A 16,657-nucleotide genomic window follows, 5' to 3' on the forward strand; every position below is an offset into this window, starting at 1 on the left:
CCAAAAGGGAATCTGAACAAATTACAACTTTAAATGGACAAATTTCCTCCACTCACTGTAAGCCCAAAATAATAGCAGCCAATTCTGTTGTAAATCTTGATAAATGGTTGGTAGGTCGTTTCTTTATCGTTAACTATATATAATTCGGGCACGCAAACAGCCACACCAAACTTCCCAGTTAAATTCTATTTTGATACTTCTGTAAAAATGGTTAAAATATCATAATAATCTTCATTAGTATACTGATGAACCAGACGATTCTCAGGCATTATAGAATCCTTATAAGCTCGTGTATTCTATAATCAACTAAAGGCATTGAAAGAAACAAGGTGGGGTTACCGAGAACATGACTGTGGGACATATTGCAAATTGAACGAACCCATAATCCCAGACACCCAAAACTAAAAACACTCTTCTAGTGAAGTTCCCAACAATCCTCCAACACACCTTTAACAGGCTGATCATTCCATTGCCCCTTCAAATTAATCCAGTATATTAACATTAAAATTAGTCTTAGAAAAATAGAGGGCTATGGGTAACCTTGTATTTTCTAAGGTAGGGACAAGTTCGGCACAACTTTGTGGGCCGAAAGGCCTGTGTTGTGCTGTAGGATTTCTGTGTTTTCTATGTTTTCAACACCCACAATTTCAACCAGTAAAGCCGAAATAGGAGACGACTTTACCGCATCACTGCACAATCTTAAAGCCTGTGCTTGTATCACAGCCAAACATTTTAAAGCTGATGATGAAGCTGATCCTTAAGCCACACAGCCATAATCAGGAACAGATCTGATCAAACAAATATAAATTGTCAACAGAGATTTTCGTGTCGCTCCGTAAAAGAACACCCATATAGACACATGATGCTCCTTTACATTTATCAATTATTTTACTGATATTTTGCTTCCATGGCAGCTTATTATCCATCCACATGCCGGGAAATCTTACCACTGACACAGCTTTAAGAGTTTCACCATATAATTTCAAATCAAGTGCAGGTCTATTAACCCTGTTTGTAAAACACATAACTTGTGTTTTAGCTACTGAAAGCTTATATCCAATCTACTTGCCGACTGTTTGACCTTATTAACTGCTAATTGCATCCTAAATACAGTAAAACTGAAATTTCAAACTCTCATCTATAAAGCTGCGTCATCCACACGTAGTTATTTACACACCTCAGAACCTATCTCAGAGAAAATGTCATTAATCATAACATAAAATAATAAATACTGCCTTGTGGGATCCAATCTCTAACTCATAGAATCACGAATATAACCTGCCCACCCATACCTTCACAGGACGTCCAAAAAAAACTCAGAAAAAATGATACAATCGTTTCCCGTGGTTATGGTAGAGGAAGTTCTGAAGAGGACGCCGCGTACGACTGCCGTGTTGCGAGCTCCGTTCCAAATCTACAGTATACTACCATTTTCTACATTTTTTTTAGCATTTTCTGTTCAAGTAGCTGATTGTCACACCAGATAAGATAGACTGACCCTTCTGAACATCGGAGAGCTGGCAATTACCCATGAGATGCCGCCTTTCCTATACTGGGACCCCCTGCTTGCGGGATCCATGGGAGACTCATCTCTTACACCGCCACTGTCTCGGAAGAGGCGCGGGATGCAATGGAGAAGGACCGGAATCCTGGTGAGGCTGACTCTGTGTGCTAATTCGTCCCTCTGCCTAGCATACTCCTGGCTGACATTCAGTCCCAGGACACCAAGCTGTAAGAACTGAGACCCAGAATCTTCTCTCAGCGGGTAACAAAGGAATGTAACGTTTTGTGCTTCGTGGGGACCTGTCTGATGGAGGAGATACCGGACCACGCTACCGAAACCTCTGGTTCTTCCTGTGTGCCATACTCTGCCAGAGCCACAGCGAACACTTTTTCAAGTGGTTGTCTTGGAGGAAAGATTCTGTGAGTGGTCCCCCACGTCCTTCTCACAGCGCAGTCATTTTTTTTAAGAGACCAAATTGCGAGCTGGACACTCAACCCGGCACGGTTGGAAAACGTGCCAGGGAGTGGCCTGACTGGGTTCGAACTCCGGAACTTTCGCTGCGGTGTCCGGCGCTGTTATCACTGCGCCACCAGCCGGTCAAAACTGGACCCCCTAAAACCCCGGCACAACAGATCAATAAACAACGCAATAGGCACAGCTCTACACACCGTCCTTACACATCAGGGGAAGAAGGATGCTTATGTGAGAATGCTGTTTCTGGACTACAGTTCAGTGATCAACACAATAACTCCATCCAGGATCGACAGGAAGCTCAGAGACCTCGGCCATGACCCTGCCTGTTGCAACCGGACACAAAACGTCCTATCAGATCGCCAGCAGGTGGTAAGAATGGGTTCCCTCAGCCCCACGCCTCAGATGGACAACACAGAGGCCCCTCAGGGGTCTGTACTAAGTCGCATCCTTTACTCCCTGTGTACCCGTGACTGTGTTTCACCCACAGCTCTAATCTGCTAATTAAAATTGCCCACGACTTTGCAATGATTGACCTAATCTGAAACAAAAACCGAAGTGGCCTACAGGGAAAAAAGTTATCTCTCTGACACAGTGGTGTCAAGAAAACAACCTCTCCCTCAATGTCGCAAAAACGAAGGAGCTGCTTGTGGATTACAAGGGAAATGGAGACGGGCTAACCCCTATTGATATCAATGAATCTAGGGTTGAGAGGGTAAACAGCTTTACGTTCCTAGCTATTCACATCACCAATGTCCTCACGTGATCTGTACACACCAGCTATGTGGTGAAAAGGCACAACAGTGCCTCTTTCCCGTCATACGGCTGTGGAAGTTGATTATAGGCCCCCAAATCTACAGGGGCACAATTGAGAGCACTCTGACTGGCTGCATCACTGCCTGCATTGGGACTGTACGTCTTTTAATTACAGGATTCTGCAGAGAGTGGTGACGACAGCCCAGCGCCTCTGTAATTCTGAACTTCCCATCACTCAGGACATTCACAAAGTCAGGTGTGTTAAAAGGCCCGAAGGATCATTGGGGACCCGTGTCACACCAACCACAATGTATTCCAGCTACTAGCATACGGGAAAATGTAGCACAACATAAAAGCCATAGACCAACAGGCTCCGGGATAGATTCTTCCACCAGGACATCAGACTGATTAACTCACGAAGGTTGAGTGAATTTCAATGTTACATTGAATATTTATTGTAAATTATTATAATTTACTGTGGTTGCACATTTAGACGAAGACGTAACATAAATATTTCTACTCCTCATGTATGTGAAGGATGTAAATAATAAAGCCAGTTCCGGTCAGTTCAATTCAATTCTGTCAATGTCTCTTGTCATTTTGTACACCTCTATCACTTCATCTTTCTTGCTCCTTTGCTCCACAGAAACCTTGTAGCTTCAGAGGATATGCCCTCAAGTCCTGGCAACATTCTTGTAAAACTACTTTGCACCCTCTCTAAAGCTTCCAAAATCCTTCATGTAATACTGGAATTTTATATGCCCATATTAAACTTCTGGTCAGAGATTTTAATTTCCCCCATATTGATTGGCGTCTCCCTAGAACAAGCGGTTTAGATGGGGTGGGTTTTTTTTAATGTGTGTTCAGGAAGGTTTTGTGACACAATATGTAATTAATCATACAAGAGGAAAGGCTGTACTTGTTCTGGTATTAGGGAATGAAGCTGGTCAGGTGTCAGATCTCTCAATGGGAGATCATTTTGGAGATAGTGATCACAATTCCATCTCCTTTACCATAGCATTGCAGAGGGATAGCAACAGACAAGTTAGGGAAACGTTTAATTGGAGTAAGGGGAAATATGAGGCTATCAGGCAGGAACTTGGAAGGATAAATTGGGAACACGTGTACTCAGGCAGAAATAAGACAAATGTTTAGGAGATATTTGCGTAGAGTTCTGCATAGGTACGTTTCAATGACAGACGGAAAGGTACAGGAGCCATGGTGTACAAAGACTTTTGCAAATCTAGTCAAGAAGAAGAAAAAAAAGTTTACAAAAGGTTCAAAAAAGCTAGGTAATGATAGAGATCTAAATGACTATAAGGCTAGCAGGAAGGAGCTTAAGAATGAAATTAGGAGAGCCAGAAGGGGCCATGAGAAGAACTTGGCTGCGGGGATTAAGGAAAAACCCAATTCTTTCTACTAGTACGTGAAGAGCAAGAGGATAAGTTGTGAGAGAATAGAACCAATCAAGTGTGAAAGTGGAAAAGTGTGTATGGAACCGGAGGAAATAGGAGAGGTACCTAATGAATGCTTTGCTTCAGTATTCACAGTGGAAAAGAACCTCGCCGATTCTACAGATGACTTACAGCGTTCTGAAAAGCTTGAGCTTATAGGTATTAAGAAATAGGATGTGCTGGAGTTTTTGGAAAGCATCAAGCTAGATAAATCACCGGGACCGGACGAGATAGAAAAATGGAAACCTACAGCACAATACAGGCCTTTCGACCCACAAAGCTGTGCCGAACATGTCATTACCTTAGAACTCTAGGCTTACCAATAGCCTTCTATTTTTCTAAGCTCCAGATGTAGATATAGCTGGAGTTGTAGCCCAGGCTACTGTGTGAGGTGAGGGAGGAGCTTGCTGAGCCTCTGGTGATGATCTTTGCATTATCAATGGGGTTGGGAGACGTTCCAGTGATTGGAGAGTTTCGGATGTTATTCCCTAATTCAAGAAAGGGAGTCGAGATACCCAGGAAATATAGACCAGTGAGATTTAAAGTAGCTGTATGCTGATGGAAAAGATCCTGAGAGGCAGGATTTATGAACTTTTGGAGAGGCATAATATGATTAGGAATAGTCAACATGGCTTTGTCAAAGGCAGGTCATGCCTTACAAGCCTGATGGAATTTTTTGAGGATACGGCTAAACACATTGATGAAGGTAGAGCAGTCGATGTAGTGTGCATTGGATATCAGCAAGGAAGCATGGGATCTAAGAGGGAATTGCTTTGTGGATCCAGAATTGGCTTGCCTTCAGCAGGCAAAGAGTGGTTGTGGACGGGTTATGTTCACTTGTCGGTGACAAGTGGGGTGTCTCAGGGATCTGTTCTGGGACCCCTTCTCTTTGTGATTTTTATATATGACCTGAATGAGGAAGTGAAGGGATGGGTCAGTAAATTTGCTGATGACACTGAGCTTCGGGGTGTTGTGGATAGTGTGGAGGGCTGTCAGAGGTTAAAGCAAGGCATCGACAGGATATAAAACTGGGCTGAGAAATGGCTGACGGAATTCAACCCAGATAAGTGTGAGGTGGTTCATTTTGGTAGGTCAAATATGATGAGAGAATATAGTATTAATGGTAAGACTCTTGCAGTATGGAGGATCAGATGGATCTTGGGGTCCTAGACAATAGAATACTCAAAGCTGCTGCGCAGGTTGACAATGTACTTTAGAAGACATAAGGTGATTTGTCCTTCATCAATCGTTGGATTGAGTTTAGGAGCCGAGAGGTAAGCTTGCAGCTATATAGGACCTTGTTCAGACCCCACTTGGAGTACTGTGCTCAGTTCTGGTCGCCTCACTACAAGAAGGATGCGGAAACCATAGAAAGGATGCAGAAGTGCTTTACAAGGATTTACCTGGACAGGGGAGCATGCCTTATGAGAATAAGTTGAGTGAACTCTGCCTTTTCTCCTTGAAGTGACGAAGGATGCGAGGTGACCTGATAGAGGTCACAGAGATGGTGAGAGCCATTGATCGTGTTGATACTCAGAGCTTTGCCCAGGGCTGAAATAAGTAACACGAGAGGGCATAGTTTTAAGGTGTTTGGAAGTAGGTACAGAGGAGATATCAGAGGTAAGTGCTTCACGCAGAGAGTGGTGAGTGCATGGAATGGACTGCCAGCGATGCTGGTGGAGGCAGAAACGATGGGGTCTTTTAACAGACTCTGAGAAAGAGTCTGGTAACGCTATGTAATTTGCAAAGTTAGGATATGTTAGGCTCAGCAGTTTGGGCCGAAGGGCCTGTATTGAGCTGTAGGTTTTCTATATTGCTACGTGATTAATTTCTCCTAATGGAACAATATTATTCCCAACACCTAGTCCTTTGCCACGCTTTCCGAACCTGACTAAACTATTGATGCAGCCGTCGGTGGATCTAACCGGACACCAATAGTCAAGCAGTTGCCTTCAAGACTTATTATGCTTACCGTAGAAAGGGACACGAATCTGGGGCTCTCTGCGATGCTCAGAAATATGCTGACATTGCAGTTGAACATGTTAACATGTAAAGTATTTTCTTCCTTTTCAAATCTTTTTATTAATTTTTTAAGAAAAACATAAGAAAAATATTAGTACAAAACATTTGAGAGTACATAATAGATTAATTAACAATCAAATATGTATTAATCAATACACAGAGTCTCTCAAACTCATAGTATAATGTAAAGGAATTAAGAAAAAAAAAGAACCCCCCCCCCAAAAAAAAACAACTAAAAAAAAAAACTAAAAAAAAACTAACCAACATGGGCAATCGCATAATGTTAAATACATACAGCAGTGCCAATGACTCCCAACCTCCATCCACACAATTCAGGATAGTAACAATAAGGTTCAGGATCAGACCATTTAATTCATATGAAAATGTTGAATAAGTATTTTCACAAAAGGTTGGTGAATTTATGCAGCGATCTGACAGAGCCGGTAGAGGCATTTTGAAAGGCACATGGACGGAAAAGATTTTGCTAGATATGGCTGACATGCAGGCACATTACAGTAGAGTAGAGAGAAATCTTGTCTATTAAGATGTGTTGTGCGGAAGTGGATATTTCAGTCTCTATAATCACATGCTCTTGCAAAAGTATCCATTATGCACTATAGATCCTTCTCAGACTGAGCTGCGAGGGTGTTACATACACACTTTTGGGATTAGATCTAAATATCAAAAATACCCAAGCCCTGCCCCAACCTGCTCCAGATTAAAATCCAAACATTCAAGTTGACAACAGCCTTCTGAAGAACACTTAGTATTTCTCTGCGCTTGACACCCTAATTTCTTCAAGAGCCAACAATGACGTTGAAATAACTCGCTGTGTGGAGCTATTGCCAGGCAGAAAAAAAAATGGTTTTTGGTGTTTGTGTTATCAAGATCAACAGTTAGCTTCTGGTCTACAAAGCTATAAATCTCCCCTCCTTGCAATATGGAGCGGAGTCATGGAAAACATAGCAGGCACATAAAATCGCTAGAACCTTAAACATCAAATATTCCTCCGAAAGATTCATATAACTGAAAGAACAAGCGTAGTAACTCCAGCATCCCAGAGGAAGCTTACATTAACTACACTGCCACAATAGTGACTCAAACCAGATTGCGATGGGTCGGCCACATTATTTGTATGCTTGCCTCCCGGCTTCCTAAACTCAAGTATGCAAAGAACATTCCTGGAGAAAAAAAAATGCGAAATTTTCAATTCATAACGTTAGTAAACACTATATACTAGTTTCAACGCTTCTGTACAGTTCGCATTTCAATTGTGAGGAAAAGTAACATAGAAGGAAAATCCACAGCTGCATTTCTGATACCATCCCCTCTCAGTAACCTTTGACAACCTTACCCAAGAAAGTGTGGGAATAATTGTTATTCACACCACAGCTGCATATCAAATACTATCCTCTCTCAGTAAGATGCTGCACATCTCCATTAATGGGTCAGACTGGGGTGGTTGTGCAGTTTTAACTTCTGTTTTTTTTTCCAGTATTTTTATTCAGAAGAAAAAACAAGATTTACAGAGTGCAACTCATAGATACATCTCAACATAAAGTGTGTACAGTCATATATTGTAATAAGATTGATCAAAATGTTATAGCATATCACAAAGGTATACCACTCAGTAATCAAAAATTTAAAGATAGGTCATACATCATAAAATAAACTTTTTATATATAAAAAAATCAAACCCCTACAAACTACCAAAGAAAAAAGTTGATGGATGATAGTGGATAATTAGAAAAAAAACATATTTGCTTAAGAGAAGAAGATAGAAATATACATAAAGTCTGTGCACTGTTAAGCTTTATAAATTGGAAAAGTAATTTAGGAAAGTTCCCCAGATATCATAAAAAGATTGTTTCGAATTTAAGACTGAGCTGCGGATCTTCTCAAAATTTAAATAAGACATAATATCACTTAGCCATTGGAGATGTGTAGGAGGGGTAGACTCCTTTCATTTAAGCAAGATTGCCCTCCTTGCTAAAAGAGAGGTAAAAACTAAAACCTATAGGTTAGGAATATGTAAAGTTATATCTTCATTTGCAATAATACCAAACAAGGCGGTAAGGGGATTTGGGTCAAATTGGACCCTAAAAAGTTGTGAGAAGGTATGGAATACTTACCGCCAAAACTTTTCAATTTTAGGACAAAACCAAAACATATGAATTAAAGAGGCATCAGTAGAGTTGCACTTAATACAAAGTGGAGAAACATTTCGGATAAAAACTGGACAGCTTCTGTTTAGAAATGTAAGCTCTATGAACTACTTTAAATTGTAGAAGAGAATGACGAGCACAGAAAGATGATTTATTAACCCGTTTCAGAACTTTATTCCATCTTTCATCAGAAATCTGACAATTTAGGTCATCCTTCCAAGCTTTTTTTATTTTATCTAAAAAGTCTTGTCTAGAATCAATCAACAAGTTATAGATACCGGTAATAGAGCCATTAACAAAAGGTTTTAAATTTAAAAGATCGTCCAGTAAATTTTTATCAGGACCTATAGGAAAAGTAGTTAATTGGAAACGTAAGAAATCTCTAATTTGAAGGTATTTGTAAAAATGTGTTTTTGGCAGTGCAACTTTAGTTGACAATTGGTCAAATGAAGCAAGAGACCCTGAGATAAACAGGTCCCAAAAGCACTTAATACTTAGTTCATCCGAATTATTAAAAAAAATAATAAGGAGAATGGGAGATGATAATGAAAAATTCGCTAAACCAAAACAATTTCTAAATTTAGACCAGATCCTTAAACTTTGCTTAACAATTATATTATCTGTGGTTTTATTTGCTAAAAAAGAAGAGTATGATCCAAGAAGAGAGACAATACAGTATTTTTTTTTTACAGAATTAACTTCTAGGGAGACCTATGATGGGCAATCTTTACGATAAATATAATAGGACCAAAAAGTAATACTCCTTTATTTTGGCAGCCCAATAGTAATACCTAAAATTGGGTAAGGCCAATACACCCATCTCTTTATTTCTTTGTAGGTAAACTTTACTTAAACGAGCTTGTTTATTTTTCCAAATATAAGATGTGAAAATTGAATCTAAAGAATCAAAGTAGGTCTTAGGAATAAAAAAAGGTAAAGCCTGTAAAAGATATAAAAATTTAGGAAGAATCTTCATTTTAATCGAATTAATTCGGCCAATTAGTGATAACGAAAACTTCTCGTTTTGAAAGGGACCAAGTGCTTTATGAATGAAAAGTCAGGTGCCACATATTTTGTACTGTTACAGTGGAAATTTTAGGTATCCGAGCTCACTTTAACGGAAACACCAGTTTTCCATGTTTCAGGTATATTTCTCCACTTGTCACAGAAATCCCTGGAATGATCCATAGTTCAATGAATTAGAATAGAATTCTACCAATGTAAGAAAAATCAAACTGGCTTCGCATGATTCGTTGGCTGGACTCTGCCATTAATGCAAAATTTTGAATACAATTTCTGCTGGTAAAGCGATCACATCTCTGCATTTTTGTTGTTTCTTGTGCCACATAATTGAATTAATTTTGCCGACTTCAATGAACGCCGCAAACTACTAATGTTTGCTCAAGTGGCTGCAGGAACATTTAGCATACATATAAGTAACGTGGAAATGCATTTGAACTCCTTTCAAAACGCACAATCCAATTTGCGTTTTACCTACAGAGCCGACCACATAACGTAACCAGATGTTTGACTCCACTTTTCAGCTGCTCCCTGAATTTCCTCTGCGACAGAGTGTAGATACAGGTGTTGGTGCTGGTGGAGAGAAATTGCAACATGAACCCAAACTGTTGCAGGATATACGACGGGCTATACAACTATCTGTCTAAGAGTAATTCTGAACTTGCCAGTTCATAGTACATACCATAAAGGGGATCCACAACAATATGAAATTGGCTGATAGAGCGAAAAACTGAATTATTGACTTCTTCCAGTTCTCCACCTCTGGATCATTCTTTTTCTCTCTGCTGTCTCCGACCCCCTAGCGAATTCTGTTTGCCACAATAATATAACTGGCTCTTAAAGAATTAAATAGTAGAATCAATCCGATCGGCAATAAGGTTGTAGTGATAATGTTAAACATCTGGTATGCTTTCCAAGCTGGTAAAGTAAGGCAATCCATTGTCAATATGCAACGCCAAGGAATGCTATCAATGATGAAGTAAGGTTCTATCGCAAATTATAATGGAAATCCCTTCGCACAACTTCCTAAGCACATAATTACTATCACAATAGTCGCTGTACTCAGTGCAGTATCACTCCCACTGCTTTTTACTGCTGATTGCAATACAGTTTCGCCCACAAGTGGAAACATCTCAAAGTTTCCTTGTTAGCACCACTAAGGACACTGTTTCAGAAATTTCACTCTTCACTTTTCTAAAGTCCAAGATACCTGGATAGAGTTTCTGTGGAATCCAAAGACAGGGAACCGGTCTAATTGCAGTAATTGACCTAATGTATCCATTTTGTACTGATACTATTAGCAGCAGTTAGGGGATAGAACTTTCCCCAGGTGTGGCCTGTCACAGGTGCGCAGCATGGGTGGACGCAAAGACAGGACACAAACACGTTTTGTAGCCTTAACAGGAAAGCAGGGAAGCAATGATTATTCAAGGAGATTGAGGAGTGAGCAAAACAGAAGAGGGAATAAGCGTGGCTAGACTTGGAACTCGGAGCGTCAGAAACCCGGACTTGGAACTCGGAACATCGAAGCCTGGACCTTTCTTAGACACAGGACACCTCCTTGGGTGCAGGTCATAGAGCTGGGACTCTTCTTTTAGAAACAGGATGCAGAGCACTGAGAGACAGGATTCCACAACTCAGAGTAGCGACAAATGGCCAGACCTTCTCAGTGGAGTCGAGAACACGAAGAGACAGTTCCCCACTCAGGGTGGCGGCAAACAGCCGGTCCTACCCAGCGGAGACCATTTGTAACAGAGAGGCGACAAAACGGCCAGATCTACTCAGCGGAGACGAGGACACGAGGAGACAGTACAACTACAATAGACAGTTTATACCTTGACACGAAATGGCTCCAAGTAGTGACAAGCCCTTGACGCCCAGGAACTACAGACAAGGGCTCTAGTCTCACTCCGGCAGGTTAACTTGACGGAACCGCTCTGGAGAGGTAGCTTAGAGGCTCGATCAGACAAGATAACTTAACAGGCTGCCTCCAGCGAGGAGAGGCGACTTACTGGTGCTCGCTTCGGGGAGAAGACTTGAGTAGCTCCAGCGATGTAACTTGGCTCGTTCTGGCGGTGTGACTTGCTCGCACTTACTTCGGTGATGTCTGATGACGATCTAGCGCCGAGTAGCTTTAAGCCCGACAGTAAATGCTGCTCGTTCAGCTGAGACTCAAGTGCCTTTAATTACAGAGCCCAAGAAACACGGGGAAACAATGAATTAAGGAAAACAAGGAGTCAATGGTCCTGATCGTGACACAAATTAAATTTAAAGGGACCCAGGGAATGAGCGATTAAGACTGTGACAGTGGCCTAACCTATTCAAATGCTTTCTGATTTCTCATCTCAAACCCTTCAGTAACAAAGACAAATATATCACTTCCGGCCCTAACTGCTCGATGCACCTGTCTATTAAGCGCAGAGATTATTCACGAGAAATAATCCCTTTGTACTGTACAACCGCTCCCCTCAGAAACAATAGTCTGCTTTTTAATCCGTCCTACACAGCACATGACATCACACTTAAACTCACGAAGCTCCATTTACCAAGTTTTCTCCATCTCACCCACTCTCTATATTTCCGGTTATTGAGACTAAATCACCCTATTACAGCTGCCCATCCTACCCCTATCCCTGTTGTTGACAAACTTCCACCCCTCACACTCTGTTCCTTCCCCCAGCTGATTAATAGGGATAGTAAGTGATTAAGGGGAATGAACCGATCGTTGGCATCAGTTTTCACTTTGGAAGACACTGTCAGCGTGTCGGAGTCCATAGGTATCGTGGAACAAGAGAGGGTGTCATTGCTATTACAAGGAAAATGTGCTAGGCAAACTCAAAATTTGTAAGGTGGATAAGTCAACTGAGCCAGGTGAACTACATCCCAGAATCTCAAGAGAGGTTGTTGTAGAGATAACGGATGCATTGGACAGGATCTTTCAAGATTCACTTGATTCTGTCATGGGTCTGGAGTGCTGGAAGACGGCATATGTCACGCCACACTTTGAAAAAGGAGGAAGGAAAAGAAATGAAATTAAAGGCCGGTTATTCTTCATCAGTCGTTGGGAACGTGTTGGAGTCTATTGATAAAGATGAGGTGTTGAGGTACTTGGAGACTAATGGTAAAATATGTCAAAGTTTGCATGGTTGCTGCAAAGGGAAAACTTACCCGATGAACTCTAAGAGTTATTTGGGGAAGTAATAAACAGGGCGTGCAAATTGGAAACAGTGGATTTCATTTACTTAGATTTCCAGACGGCGTTTAATAATGTACTACACATGAGGCTGGTAAAAAAACATAAAATCCTATGGCGTTACTGGAAGGATATTGGAAGGAATTGAATGGTTCACAGGCAGAGGGCCGCGAGTGGGAATAAAATGGGCCTATTCTGATTGGTTGTCTGTGACCAATGGCATTCCTTGGAGGTCTGTATTGGGACCGTTGCATTTCACATTGACTGACAATGATTTAGATGTGGCAAACTTTGCTGATGATACGAAAATAGGTGAAGGGATAGGTAGTCCTGAGGAATCACTGCGATTGCAGTAAGACTAAGACAAATGGGAAGAATGAGCAAAAAAAAGTTGTAGATGGAATACAGTGTTGGGAAATATATGATGATGCCTTTTGGTGAAAGGAACAACAGAGTGGGTTATTATCTAAACGGGGAGAAGGTTCAAACATCAGAGCTGCAGAGAGATGTAGGAGCCCTCGTGCAAGATTTACAGAAGGGTATTTTACAGGTTTACTCTATGGAAATGTAGGCAAATACAATGTTGACATTAACTTCAAGGAGAATAGAATATAAAAGCAAGGAGATAATGCTGAGCCTTTGGAGGAATGTAGTCCGGCTGTACCCTGGTACTTAATTTGTCCACTTCTTTCAGAAGTTTCGTAAAACTGACTCCTCATACTGACCACAGATAACCCTCATGTCAGTGTGGATGTGGTGATGTCCTTTGAATGAAGTATGTATTCTCATCGTTTACGAAGTTATTTCACAACCACGTTGACCACCATTGTGACAACAAACCAACCAAAAAACAAGTAGGCATGAACGTTCCCCTTTCAGGGAAAAGATTGTCGAATTTAACAGCCAAATTAAATGCAATTACTTAACAAAGAATTCTGAATATACTGTGCTTACTGTTAATTATTTTCAAGTGATAATGCACTTAGTAAAAGAAACATTGAGACATAGAATTGTCTCATTCGAAACTTGTAAACTCTGTGTCCGAAAGAAAGTTCAGCATAGACCTATAGTTCCGGTGGCGGTTGATGGGCGTAGGCAGTTTAAATCTTTTCGGCATGGACTAGATGGGCCGGAGGTCCCATTCTGGGGCTGTATTTTTATATGTCTATGGTTGTACTTTTATATGAGTCTATGACTCTAATCCCATTTTACAGTGTAAGTGAACGACATTAAACAAATTGATATTCAATATGTGGAAGTATGTTCTCCGAGCTGCGATTTTCATTACACCATGACACAACTGACAGCAATTATTTACCTGAAGAGTTTGTTCAGTGGACTGGCTCTAATGTGATTAACTAGGTGCCTTAGTATTTGAGGGAAATCTAAATAAACACCTTGTTTACTAAGTGGAATAAGTTATTCAGGTAGAGTTGTGACAATGGGTGAACATTTTCCCTGTGCCAGGTAACTTGTAGAAGAACAAACATCGATGAGAAAAAAGTATTGCTTCTCCCGCTCCCGAAAGAGAAAAAAAAAACATTATTCAGCGATGCCATCAGATTTCTAAATGCCCTAAACACTATCTCAGTATCTTCCTTCCCATTTTTTTTTACTATTCTCGAAATTAAATCGCACTGTTTACACATTATTAATATTGTATTTATCATTTAATTGTTATCCATTGGAAGTATTGCCGCTGGTAAGCAATATACTCCACGATATATGCTACCGATATTAAATCGGATTTAAATTGAAATTCTGAATTTGAGCTACTAGTGTTCGTCCACCAGTCTACTTGAATATATGTCGTATTTAGCAGACATACGAATGACACAGAGATTTATTTTGAACTACCAAGAAAGCTTACAATTGGATTGATGTTTTATCCACTGAGCCGACCATATAATGTCACCAGATGTTTGACACCATTCCTCAGCTTGTCCCTGAATTTCCCCTGTGTCACCGAGTGGATTGTTTGAAGTGTGAGGACATCAAGTGGATGGAACAGAAAATGGAACTGTGGTTGTAATGCTCTGTCTTGCTGCTCTGGGGCCTGCTTCTTGACGCTAACAATTTTTAATATCAATCTTATTTATCCTTATAGAAATCAACACACCGTGCTGTGTCAGTGTTGGTCGGGTGCTGTTCCAAGATCATCGCAATTTTTAAATTCATAATTTTAGTGGACATAAGATATTAGTTTACGCGCTTCTGCACAGTGGGTATTTTAATTACGAGGACAATTAACTCAAAAAATAAACTCCAGATGGGCGTTAAAATCAGAAGTAAATGCACAGTTACTTTCCAAAAATGGATCGGGGATGAAATTCTGTACTGATAATTTTGCCTGGTTGAATCAATGATTATAGCTTCCCGCTCTAACGCTGTTTTGTGTTCTCATGGGAAAATGCAAACACGTCCAGGTGATGAGCTTCTTGCGAGAGAACCCTTTCCAACACCCTTTTTTGTGTGTTTTTCCCCGTGAAATCTATCCACCACCCCCTGTTCACCACCCTGATACAGTCTCGGTCCCCTTCTGCACAAGCCGCTGGCCACTCTTCATTCAGTACTACAGTCCTCCTCTCAGAAGCACCTGATTTTATTTCTGTCTTGACTTGGTAAGGTCATAAGTCATAGAAACATAATTGGCCCATTCGACCCATCATCTGTTCCGCTATTCCATACGTCCATTAGATATACAAGTGGAATTAGTCCGTTTGGCCCATTGACTCTGCTCCGTCCACCATTTCATCATGGCGGATCTATTATTTTGCTCAGAAACAATCTACTGACCTCTCTCCATAATAATTCATGCCTTGGCCAATCAAGGAGTTATCAAACTCTGTCTTAAATATACTGTAAATTAAGACTAATATTAAGATTAATATTCCTGTATGATTCAATCAGATCCCTTCTCATCCTTCTAAACTCCAGTGTATACAAACCTAATCAATCCAATTTTCCACATATGACAGTCCCGCCATTCTGAGAATTAACCTCGTGAACCTACGATGCACTCCCTCAATAGCAAGAATGTCCTTCCTCAAATTTGGAGACCAAAACTGAACACGATACACCAGGTGTGGTCTCACCAGGGCAACGGTGTTGAGGAAAAACCATTTCACCCAGAGAGTAGTGGATCTATAGAATGCTCTGCCTCAGAAGGCAGTGGAGGCCAATTCTCTGGATGCTTTCAAGAAAGAGTCAGATAGCGCTCTTAAAGATATCGGAGTCAAGGGATATGGGGAGAAGGCAGGAACGGGGTACTGATTGAGGATGATCATCCACGATCACATTGAATGGCGGTGTTAGTTCGAAGGGCCGAATGGCCTACTCCTGCAGCTATTGTCTACTGTCTATTGTCTAAGCACACAGGGTTCTCGGGAGACAAAAATGGCTAACAGTCAGGAAAAGCAAGGACAATTTTCAGATATCAGATGGCACCCTTGTGGTTGCCCCCACTTAACAATACGTACTCTTGTTTGAGAACTGTTGGGGGGCACGTCGTACCTGGGGGGAGCAACAACGACTGCGCCTCTGGCACAAAGTCTGGCCTAATGGCTCAGAAGGGTAGGGAAAGGAACAGTACGGGGTTGGGGGTGTATGGTTCAGACAGGCGATTCTGTGGCTGCGGAGAATAAACACAAATGGTAATTTACCTCCCAGGCGCCAAGGTATGGGATGTTTCTCATCGCGTCCACGTTATTTTGAAGTGGGAATGCGAAAAGCCAGAAGTCGTGGTACATATTGGAACCAACGACATACGTAGGAAAAGGGAGAGGACTTCTTGAAAAAAGACTACAGAGCCGAGAAGCAGAGCCAGAAGGGAAGTAATCTCGGGATTGAAGCCTGTGCTCGGCGACCGTGCACGTAGGAATAGAGTGAAGTGCAGGCTAAGAGATTGGAACAGGGGCAGAGATTCAGATTTCTGGATTATTGGGACCTCTTTCTGGGGCAGGCTTGACCTGTACGATAAGAATCGGTTGTCTTTGAATCCAACAGGGACCAATATCCTGTAAAGGAGGTTTTCTTAGGCTATTGAGGGGAGTTTAAACCAGATTTGCCGGAG

Source organism: Hemitrygon akajei, chromosome 2, assembly GCF_048418815.1.
Source record: "Hemitrygon akajei chromosome 2, sHemAka1.3, whole genome shotgun sequence".
Classification (NCBI taxonomy): Eukaryota; Metazoa; Chordata; class Chondrichthyes; order Myliobatiformes; family Dasyatidae; genus Hemitrygon; species Hemitrygon akajei.